The sequence below is a fragment of the Ailuropoda melanoleuca genome, chromosome 10 (genome assembly GCF_002007445.2).
Source record: "Ailuropoda melanoleuca isolate Jingjing chromosome 10, ASM200744v2, whole genome shotgun sequence".
NCBI lineage: Eukaryota > Metazoa > Chordata > Mammalia > Carnivora > Ursidae > Ailuropoda > Ailuropoda melanoleuca.
Window position 1 is genome coordinate 41,157,833 of NC_048227.1, and position 11,988 is coordinate 41,169,820.

An 11,988-nucleotide genomic window follows, 5' to 3' on the forward strand; every position below is an offset into this window, starting at 1 on the left:
CACCCAACTTTAGAATTTCCACAGCTCACACTCTGAAACCTCAGTGTTAGGAACATGTAATATTTTAGACAACCGTGATTATTTTGCTTAAAAATTGAACTTTACTTTTGGGTCAATTTGAAGGTACCAATTAGTATTAATGAGTAATTTTACTGTATTTTCTTTATTTTGTCTTATTTTAAAGTTTTTATTTATCCATGAAGTAATCTCTACACCCAACACAGGGCTCAAACTCATGATCCTGAGATCAAGAGTCGTATGCTCTTCGGACTGAGCCACCTAGGTGCCCCCCTTTTAAAGAGTGGTCCCCAGTAATTTTAAAAGAAAAAAGAAAAAGAAATGCAATGCTGCCCCCCATCCCCCCACCCCCATCCCTACCCAGTCATGCAAGGTCCCTTTCAACTCAGTTAGCCACAGCCTCAGACAAAAAGGGGTGCAGCCAAAGTGCAAGAGTGGTCTACAAGAAGCAAGGCCAAATGTCCAGGTGAGGACAAAGACATTCCAGTAAGTGACCAAATGGCCTTGGATACGGGGATGCTTCCTTCTCAGCATTCAGTGCTACAGGGTGTTTCCCACCTCAGCTGGACACCACACTGTGTGTCCTGGGAAAGATGGCCGTCAGTAGGAGCTCCCGGATCTGTCCCATGCTGTGGCTGGTTCTGGTTGTCTCATAAATAGAGTATTTGCTGAGAGCGTGGCTGACCAGGCAGTCTCACAGCAAACCTCTAGGAAGAGCAAAATGGGAAATCACTGAGATTTTAGGCGAGCTTACAGCTTCCTTCTCTTATAACTTGTAGACAGCAGGCCAACAAATCTAAATTTAGCAACCCTCCCACAAGGAAATAAAGGCAGTGGATAATGACAATTATTGTAAAGTGGGCTGTTGGGAGGAGGTATAATGACATCTTTCTCTAGAGGCAGATGGCACAATAGTAACAGCTCAGATTAGAGCCAGTTCTATGGATTAAAATCCCATTTATGCCATTCATACCTGTGTGGCCTCTGGGCCTCAAGCTCTTCATCTGTAAAACGGGAATGATGGCAACAGTACTTACTCCTTAGGAAGGTAAATGAGTTAATAAACCAAAAAATGCAAGACACATGTGAATATTCCACTGAGTCTTTCAAGGGAAACCTGTGTGAATTTGTCACAGACAACACTACCATTTTGCATTTACACAGAGCTTTAAACTGACAGATACTTTGCCTGCATTCTCTCATTTGCTTCTCAAAAAAACAAAACAAAAAAGCCCTGTGAAGTAGGAACTAGTGTCTCCATTTTACACATAAGAAAACTAAGAATCCGAGAGTTTTCTCCACTGTAAAGGGAAAAATCAATAGCCCATCATGAGTGACTCTTCTCTAAATTGTAAAGATGCATTTTCAAACCAATCCTACTTTCTTCATTTGATGGCAATTGGTAGATAACAACTTTTTTTTTTAAAGATTTTATTTATTTATTTGAGAGAGAGAGAGAGAGAGCACAAGCAGGGTAGGGAGGCACAGAGGGAGACGGAGAAGCAGACTCCTCCCTGAGCAGGGAGCCCAATGCAGGACTCGATCCCAGGATTCTGGGATCATGACCTGAGCCGAAGGCAGACGCTTAACCAACTGAGCCACCTGGGCACCCCAGGTAACAACTTTTTTTAAAGTGCATGAATATGTTTTGCTTCGTCCCACCATCCTCCACAATTCCCAACTCACCCCAGGATCTACGCGAGGCAGGGTTCCAGGTGCAACTTTGCCACCTCTGAGCATTAGCTGAGTATCTCTGATGCACATGTTTCTGCCGTAAGTCAGGCACATACACGTACCTGTCAGCTCCTTTATCTCTAAGTTATACATTCATTATTTATATACTTATTTAAATTATTTCTTATAACTATTATAAAAACCTTTACTTCTCCAAACTGAAAATGATCTAAATGTCTGTCAACAGGAGAATGGATCAAGAAATCACGGTTTATTCATACCACGGGACAACACACAGCAGCAAATAGGGTTGAACTATAGCTACTTGCGACACCGTGAAGGAATCTCAAAAATGTCTGCCGAATGAAAAAGCCAGACACAAAAGACTACATGCCTTATGATTCCATTTATACGAAGTTTTAGAATTGATAAAACAAATCTAACGGTGATGGATCCCAGAACAGTGATGGTGAGGTCAGGGGGAGGTGGACATGAGGACTGACCGGAAATAAGGCATCAGAGAACTCGGTGAGGTGTCAGAAATGCTCCGTCTCTTGATAGGAAGGCAGGTTACTGGGTATACGTGCTTTTAAAATTCACTGAACTGTACACACCATTAAGATCCGTACATTTCACTGCATGGAAAACACCTGAATAAAAGCTGTGGTCTCTAGGTAGTTTATACAGTTATCCAAGAATAAGTAGTTTATTAAAAGGTAGCTTTTTGAATTCAAAATAAAAATTAAACCAACAAAAAAATAAATAAATAAAAGATAGCTTTTCCAGAAATACAGATATGACTAGCCATGCCAGCCATTTCGATGCCCATATCCGTGCGGACTACTGATTGACATGAAGGAGACACGAACAGAAGAGTATTGTCGAAAAGGAAAGATGCCTTTGTTTTTGGGCATGTATGACCTCAAGGTAAGCAGTAACTTGAATCACAGGCACACAGATGGTCCAGATCACTAACCCATTAACTAACACCTTGTTATTCACAATATGTTATTTTTAAATGTAGTCTTGTTTCTTTTATTAGGAAAGAGCCCCCAGGACAATAAGCTCCCGCTACTCACCACACCCTGGCATTATTCTTACTTTTAATACACGTATGTCATATTTACTAATCGACTCAATGGCTAAAGCTATCCCAGCCCAGAAGAAGCTGTCCTCTGTGTCCCGCTTACATCCTTACACTGGCGGGAGATCTCAAAACAACACCACTGTTAACTAAGAGGATGGGTGACTCAGGGCAAACCCTTCGTCATTCCCAGGACAACAACCCCAGACCGAGAGTCACCTCGGAGGCTGATTTTGCACTCTTGCCACTAGTAATCAAGGCCCCCTTAGAGTGTGAGGACAGGCCAGTGCAGCCTCTGGAGAGAAAAGTCACATAAACGGCAGGGGTGGGGGGAGCAGTGAGTGGGAGCAGGGGCTTGAGGCCTTCACAGTCTATTCCATGGAGAATTGCCTTGGATTTGCTGACCGCATTTGCTTGTCCCTAAAATTGGCAGAGTTCCCCTCTTTCAAAATAAATGATAGCAGGGACTCAGTACAGAAGGTCCTATTTCTGGGCATAGAAACATTCCAAGTCTCTGAGCTCAGTAGTAACAGAAGCTTCTGGCATTAACACAATGCTTTAGAAAGACCCATATATCTCTGCCCTGCTTCACACTTGAGATAGAAACAAGAGGTAACTGGGTGAGGGGGAGGGAGAGGGGGTAATGGCTGAACATTTTGTTCTTGCTTATGACCTTCCTAACTCTTCTCAGCTGGGTCTTCATGGAAACAAGTGGGTGTGTTCTTGGGTGGTATGGCAGGAACTGCTCTTTCCTACACTATATGCTTTTCCTTTTCTTCCAGAATTCTCTGGTTTTAGCTAGGTATATGCCTATTTGGAGTAAATACATTTCCCAGCATTCTTTGCAGCTAGATGTGGCCATGGAACCAAGTTCTAGCCAATGGGGAAGTGTGTGACAGCCTCCTGGAACTTTCCTTGAAAGGTAGCTTTCCTTGAAAGGATGCTCCTTTTTTCCTTCTTCCTCCCCTTAAGCATCCTGCTTCTTCAATTGCAGAAATGACTGCTAGGATTCCTACCACCATCTTGGACTATGAGGTCAAGGTCAATTCATGTCATTTGTTGAATAGTCACTAATTTGAATTATATAACTGGCAGAAGAGAGGATCTGGACAAGCACTTTTCCTCTAAAAACTAGCTTTCTGCCATTATGCGAGTTACTCAACCTCCCTGGGTCTGTTCCCACCTTTGCAAAATGAAGAAGAAGCCCCCCTCTTAGAAAGGTGGTCCCCAAGAGTGCTGCCTTGTCCATGACAAAGTTTTCATCTGTCCTTTGGATGAAAATGTCTGGGTAAAATGCAAACTGGGTTCTCTTGTGAAGAATTTTATATACTCTGAGATCAAGTCAGTTAAAATTTTTGTTGTTTTAGAAATGATTGTGATTACAGATGGAAGGGATAGTTTGGGTCGTAGGGCAATTTTAAATGTTTTCTTTCTTCCTCTCCTTTGCCTTCTTCGCCCCCCTCCTCCTCCTGCCCTCTCCTGCTCCTCTCCTTGTCTACATTGCATGTTCTCTGGGCTGGGTCCCGGGCTGAGTAATTTAGACACATTAACATACTCCTCATATCCACCCGAAGAGGCCAGAATTACCATCTTCCTTTTTTTCCAGATGGAGAAACTAAAGCTCGGAGAGATTAAGTACATCGCTCAGTGTCACACAGCTCGCAAAATGCGTTCACTGAATCTCCAGGCTCCTGCCTCCATACGGAACATGAATCAGACATTTCAGTAGCTAACGGGAAGTGACATGGTGTAAGTAAAGCACCCGGCACAGTACCTGGCACAAAGAGTAGTTATTTATTCCTTCCTTCCATAAATATTTGCTGAGCATTGACCATGTGCCAAGCACGGTTATATGCCCTGAGACACAGCAATTATGAATACAGATGGAAATCCCTGTCCCGTGGAGCTTACATTCTGGGCTTATTACATTTGTGGTTCCATCCTCTGCTGCAGCTTTCGGCCACACGCACTCTCTCTGCTCACAGGAGGACTGAAAAAGGGCTGTGGCCATGTTTCACTCTCCGGCCCTACAGCGGCAGAGCAGGCATCAGGGGAGAAAGGAGCCAGCGTGCCGGCACTGCCAGCCTCCTACCAGAGGGGGAGCAGTGGAGCTCTCTTAGGGAGGACGACAGGGGATAGGGACAGGGAGAAGGGGGTGAAGGCTGGAAGCCAGAAGAGGCTGGCAGCCAGAAGACCAGGACCCAGGGCCGGGCACTTCTTCCAAATAGTTTGGGTAAATCTGATGTCCATTCAGAAACCCGAAGTTCTGTGGGCGGTTGGTGCCTGCTTGTCCCTCCCACCTCTAACCTCCATTCCTGGGCCAGGAAGCCAGGTACCTTCTGGATTGAGCCGAGCAGTGCTGAAGGGAGAAGACTGAGGCTTCCCTGGGGGCCTTTGTGTCTTGGACCCCACAGCTTTCCTGCAGGGAACCAGGAAAAGTGAAAGGACTTGGGGTCAGAAGTCCTGTTCCAGTTCTGGCCCTGTAACTTGCTGTCTTCCCCTCTTATCGCCTCTGTGAACCCTACTTCATGGGGTTCTTGGAAGGATTAAAAGACTGGGCACTTGCTTCTAGTAGATTAAGTATTCTCTGTTGGGCTGGTTGGTTTACCAAAAAGCAGGATGAAATAGTTGTTGGGGAAAGAGGAAGGGTGAGCTTCTCTTCCTTCCTCACTGTCCCCCTACTCTGGCTGGGTCCATTGCCTTATTCCCACACCCTCTGCTCATTCCTATTTTCCCATCTCCCACCCCTGGAGTAGTTCCTGAAGCACCCCCAGAAAACGCACTGAGTTCCAGGGAACACAGTTTGCAAACCATGAAACCAAGCCAAGACAATACTCCCCCAAAGAAATTTATTTCAGATTTTAATACCAGCTGTCAAAAAGAGTCAGTGTTATTTAAAAGAGGGAGTGAAAGGGGACTTCAACTATACCTCCATTTTGACCTGTCTATACTTTCAAATCAAGTTCTCTCCAGCTTATTTCTTAACATAGGCAAGAAACCCAGCGTGCAAAACATCCCCAGATGGGAACCAAAACTACTCCTTGAAGCAATAAGGACTGCCCTGAGCCAGCAAGAGTCACGTGACCGACCCCAAGACAAGGATCAATTTGATCTTCACTGCCCCCCTGCACTTTCCCGCCCACCTTTGTCCCCCATTTTCCTCATAAACTTGGAAGTATTTCCAGCACTTTGCAGACCGTCTGAGACACTAGTCTGCTGTCTTCCCGGTGTCAGCCTCACAGAAATAAACTCCCTTCTGGTTTCACTACCGCTCATTTCTCTGTCTTTGGATGTTGTCAGCGACGGGTGGCCAAACCTGGTCTGTGTGGGACCCCCGGAGCCAGGTGCTCTTGCACCCCTGTGGCCCCGCTACAGGAGTGGGGACTATAATAAAATCAGAAACTCTGGGGGTGGAGGGGCTCAGGCACTGAGATTTTTTTTTTAACTCACCAGGTGACCACCACTTGGCCGGAGCTAGGAAAACATGGATTGAGGAGGATAATCGCAACGTAAAGGAAATTTCTTAATGCTCAAAGCACCAGTGAGGTAGTAATCAACTCTGCTTTGGGAAGGAAGAGGGTGTCAGGAATTCAACAGAGGGGCGGTGACATTTAAGCTCAACTTCAAACGGTGAGCGGGGGTCTCTAGAGCCTTGCCGGTTAAAGCATGGTCTGTACACCAGCAGCGAACATCTGCCAGGTGCTTGTTAGGAATGCACACTCCTGGGGCCCTGCCACATCTGCTGAATCACAGTGTGCTTGTTAATACGACCCCCGGGTTATTCATATGCACAGCAGAGTTTGAGAGGCCTTGGGCTACGTGGACAAGGCGGAGAAGACCACCCGGTCTAAACCTGGTCAATTTAGATTAAACAATGGTTTACTACAGCCGAGGTTTATTTTTCAATTTCTCTTTTAAAATAAATCCCATACCTAATGTTCTCAATGGCTGACCCAAATGTCATTTCGTAATGACATCTGACGGTCAGAGGGTGAGGATTGAGTGCTTTATCCAATCTGCTAATGGGGAGCATTTTTCTACTACTGGTGCAGATGCTCTCCCGTGGCTCTGGGGGTTGGACAGGCTGAGACATAGGACCCTCCTGGCATGGGATTTAGGTCTCTGTGCAAACAGGCCAGCGCATTCACCCGCAGATGGATTGCGCACGCGGCCTTCCTTATGGGAACCATTTTAACTCATGTCACATTTCCTAGTGGTTGGTGTGGGGGTGGAAGTGAGGGTGTCAGCTGCTTCCAATCCAGTGTTAATCCCACAACCACAGCTGTCTGCTTCAGACTCAGCCAGGGACCCTAAGAGTTTTGAGGAAAACTTTTTCCTTCCCTACAACAGCATAAGTGCTAGAAACCCATAATGCTTTGTCCTGGCCGCCCTGAATAGCTGCGTGGCCCACAGGCCAGCTTCCAGCCTCAAAGGCTAGCCGCGTGTCCTAGTTGACTCCAAGTTTCTACCTGGGTGTAGAGATGACTCCATGCCCACGTATTTCAGCACAACTCAGACTGGTTTGGGTTTCCTTTCTACTCTTTCCAACCCCATCTCTGTCCATCAAAGTAAGGGAATAAATCGTCTTTTTCCTGAAAATACTATGGGAAATACTTGTTGCACATGAGGTCCACCCACCTAGATGTGTTGGATACAGTTATGGAAGGCAGCACACTTTAGTGGGCATGTAGTAGGGGCAATCCTTCCCACCTTAGCAGGGTTGACATGAGAATCGAGCTGGGAACCATATATCCCGTCCTCAGCATGGTGCCAAGCACAGAGAATGCTCTCAATACTTGGCCCTTTATACAACGAGGTTGTTTTAACATCTGTTCTATCTTTTGTGATAGAGGCAGTGGCCACGCCGTCTCCTGGCGGTGCCCATCCCATATGTGTGGAGACAGAGGATAGCACAAGTCCTCAAGACTGTTGCTTGTCCCCAGACCTGGTGACCGGGTTGTAAACACTGTTTTCAGGCCAGTCCCCTAAATTCCAATAGAATAGTTTGGGGAACCAACCACTGAGACCAGAACCCTCATCCAGCCACCATGTTAATTTTAAATCCTCCAAGAAAACAAGTCTAAAATATTCTTTCCATAATAAATAGTACTAATCCTCAGAGAATTTTCCCTTCTACCCCCGAAATCACTTACAGTTAAGAGAACGGTCCCTCTTCTTTAACACCTACCTGTGTGCTTGATCCCACTAAGCCTCTGGCCTCCACCTTGCCATGTCTGTTCACAGCCTTTACCCTTCTCAATTTTTATGGTTATTATTTGCACCAAGCCGTACCCTCCTCCATTTGAGAGTCTCCCTTCTTCCATTTTCCTTGAAACAACAGTCTTCTGGTTCTCCTTCTACTTCTCTGATTAGTCCTTCTCTCCCCTAAATATATACTCCTAAGCTTTTGTCTGCAGACCTCCTCTCTTCTGCTTTGCTCTTGGAGTTCCATCCACTTGGATAGTTTCCAAGTTGGGCACATCTAGGAGGGCCGTCCCAAATCCTTACCTCCCTCCAGCCCCAGACCAAGGTTTATGACTTTTGTTCACATCTCCACTTGTCTGCAAGGCCCAAACTCCTCGCCCTCCACATGGAATAGCACTTTCTCCTGGATTCCCAGTCTCTGTTATGCCAGCACATGGGCTGTGGCTCTCACACATAACTGAACCTAACGTGAACCTTCTCCACTATTATTATCATTCTTTTTCTGCCTCACTGGTTTCCTCAAACTATGCAGATTTCCATTTTTTGAATTCCTGGTTCTCCCTTCTGCAGATGTTTGCAGAGATGGAACCAAAATCAAATGCCTTTGAAATGTTCTTTCTTTTTTTTTTAACATTTTGTTTATTTATTGACAGAGAGAGAGTGCGCACAAGCAGGGAGATGCCACAGGCAGAGGGAGAAGCAGGCTCCCCACTGAGCAGGGAGTCCGATGTGAGACTTGATCCCAGGACCCCGAGATCATAACCTGAGCCGAAGGTGGATTCTTAACCAACAGAGCCACCCAGGTGCCCCCCCCATTTATTTCTTTATCTGTCATCACCCCCTCCCTGACCTGGGCACAAGACCCCGAAGACAAGAGCATAGTAACTGTTGGCTCCATCATGTCAAAGAAGTATGTCCGATGACCAGCTTTTTTATAATTCCTATTTCTTTTATTCTAACACGCATAATCTTTCACAATTTAACATTGGTGAAATCAGGATTCATCTTATAATGATTGCCGTGCTGTAATTTAATTAGTAGCATTTTTTTTCTTAGTGGTACATAAAATATGGGTGCATCTTACACTGATGGCACCTTAGATTCAGTGTTTATCAGGGATAACAATTATGTTTACTCCTGTCTTCCCGCCTCTAGAGTGAATCATTCCATGTTCTCAGCATCTTCTTAGTTCCTGTTTTCTATCCCGACTATTATTTCCTCTTTACCTCCTTTAATTTTCTCCTTTTCTCAAGTAGAGTCAAACTATTTTACACTGTAATAAGGCAGTGCTAAACACAGTGGTGCCACTGCATCATGGTCCCACATGATAAAATGCTGTTTTACCATCGTGAATATGTTTGCTATACAATTAAAATAGTTAAAATACACCTTTATTTTTTTAAAGTGTGAACCAGCTACCATATTATATGAGCCTCAATTTCTGAGGCCAATGTAGTCAGAAGCAGAGAAGTGTTGGAATTAAATAAGACAACTATAGCAGTATGATATATTTAATGACAACATAATTATCATTCTTCGAGGCCTAGGAGAGTCTATTAAGAGTAAAAATTTCTAAACAAGTCCAGATGCCCTGTACCACCCAATACTCCTTGTTTACACAGTTTCATCCTTCATCTGTCCACAAAGCTGGGAAATTCAGCAGTTTGGGACCAGGCAACTCCATGGAGGGGAAGCTGTCCTCATTGGCACTGACGTGGGAGAACCTGTCATGACCCCTAGTGTTGTGGAAAGTGCTAGTCTTTCACCTCCTCTTCCCATAGCCTAGGATCCAGCCAAAATGCGGATGACTTGTCCCACAAACCCTACGCATTGCAGCCCAAACCTTCCCGCCTTTCTCGTTTCCTTGCTCAGGCTGACCTTGTCATCTACAACAGCACTACCTAATAGGACGTCCTGTGATCGTGGAAATATTCTGTAGGTCCGCGCCATCCAATATAACAGCCTCTAGACACATGTGGCTATTAAACAGAGCACCTGAAATGTGGCTAGTGCAGTGGCGAGAGCTGCACTTTCATTTTATCTTACCTAAATTTAAATAGATGCATGGCTAGTGCCTACCGTATTGGACAGCGCAGATCTAGCATGTATGTTTCTTTCTTTCTTTTTTTTTTTTAGAGAGGTGGGGATAGAGCACGGGGGGTGGGGGGAAGAATCTCAAAGCAGACTCCCCGCTGAACACAGGCTGAGACCATGCCCTGAGCTGAAATGAAGAGCCAGAGAGCACGTACTTTCTACACGTACATCTCCAAATCTCCAGTCTTCGAGGGACACCTTAGGGGCTGTTTCCTCCGTGAGATCCAGTCTTCCCAGTGGAAATTATTCTTTCCTTCCTCAGAATTCCCATTACACTTTGAACCACTACCGTAGCACTTAACACTTTCTACCTTATAGATATCTGTATGCTCGGTCCTCTACCAGTCCCCTCAGACAACTGGAACCATCTCTTACCCTTACCCCGGGCATCCCAGGGCAGCGGTGCTTTACGACGCTACTTGCGCCTCTACATTCGCAGCACAGCAATCAACATTAACAATAAACAATTGGCAAAGACTGCTGCGCAGTAAACGATCAACCTTGACAAAAGAAAAGGTGTCGGCCTTGGCCTCAGCTCATGGGAGATCATTTCTAAGCCCTTATAGGAGGCTCTAACAGAAAGGTCTTTGTTCATCTGGAAGCCTTGGGCCATACCAGATAGTCTATACTAATGATGTGATTTATGATAGAGGCCTTGGGCTAAGAGTTGTCAGCTCAACCTCTGGAAGGGCTAGAAACTAAGATCAGCCAGGTGGGCAATTAGCTGTATGTACATGGCCAACCCCCAGTAAAAACTCTGCACACCTTGATGGACTTGAGTGTGTTTCCCCGGTTGGCAATACTTGGTGCATATTGTCACACATCCCTGCTGGGAGAAAGAAGCACTAACCGCACACTCCTCCTGGGAGAGAACAGCTGGAAGTTCTATGCCTGGTTTCTCCAGCACCCTGACCTAAAGGCTGCTTTCCGTTGCTGATTTTAATCTGCATCCTTTTGCCACATTAAACCTTAAGTGTGAGTATAAGGGCTTTTCTGAGTTCTGAGAGTCCTCCTAGTTCATTATTAAACCTGAGAGTGGTCTTGGGAACCTCCCAAACTTGCAGTTGCCCAAGATAACCTATGTCGTATTGTTGCCTAGAGCCTGTGCTGTTGAGGCTTTATCTCCTCAAATCCCTGCCTTGATCACACCGCCTCTGGACTGGTGGGCTGGAGGCCCCAGTTCAGATCAGGGCTGGGAGCCACAGATGGGAGTCTGGTCCTCTCCATGGGCAATGGAGTGGCGAAGCAAGAGCGTGTCTGGGACCAGGATCACACAAGGGGTAGGTATGGGAACAGAGGAAATGGATGGGGGACTGCCGAGAGGAAGGAGTGGAGAAGCTGGGATGCGCAGGGCAACTGGGTGGCAGTTGTGAGGGGGAGAAGATCAGGGATCTGTGGGCCCCTGACCTAAAACTTCAGGAGGCTATGGTACCCACCTGTGCTCTAATCGTCAGCAACTAAATATCTCTGCCCCTGGAAGGCAGGGGCTGTGGAGTGGGCTGCACAGGCCAGAGCTCATCTGACTTAAGGCAGGGCTTACCTCTCTTTTGCTGTTAACATTTGTACACTCATGACCAAAGGACCAGACACCTAGACCCTGAGCAGGAAGGTGGAAGGGGCAGTAGGCAGAGGGAAAGAGCAGAACAACTTCCCTTATTAGGCAAGAAATCTGAGCTGGGCATTCCCTCTCTACTCCCCAGAACAGCCCTCTAATCCCAAGTGCTATAGTTTAAAGAGAAGGTCCCCTACTCAAAATCATGTTCTTTATATTTCCATAAATATTACCAATTAGGGGTTCACTTCAGTTAACTAGCAAATACCTAAATTAGGGTGAAGAGAAATGGTCATTCATGTTAACTGTAGATGCAATTAATCAGATTGCTTTCCTAATCCGAGTTTAGCCACGTTAGAGG

General features: G+C 45.8%; 1 long non-coding RNA gene across 2 annotated transcripts; it reads left to right on the forward strand.

Moving 5' to 3' along the window:
• The first annotated feature begins 3,299 nt into the window (after window positions 1-3,299).
• Window positions 3,300-6,008, forward strand: LOC109490143. Of its 2 annotated transcripts, none has more exons than XR_002143389.2 (3): window positions 3,300-3,388; window positions 4,383-4,525; window positions 5,740-6,008. It is a non-coding gene; the product is annotated as an uncharacterized LOC109490143 (long non-coding RNA). The 2 variants fall into 2 exon arrangements; XR_002143388.2 differs by having other exon boundaries at window positions 5,767-6,008.
• Window positions 6,009-11,988: the final 5,980 nt, after the last annotated feature.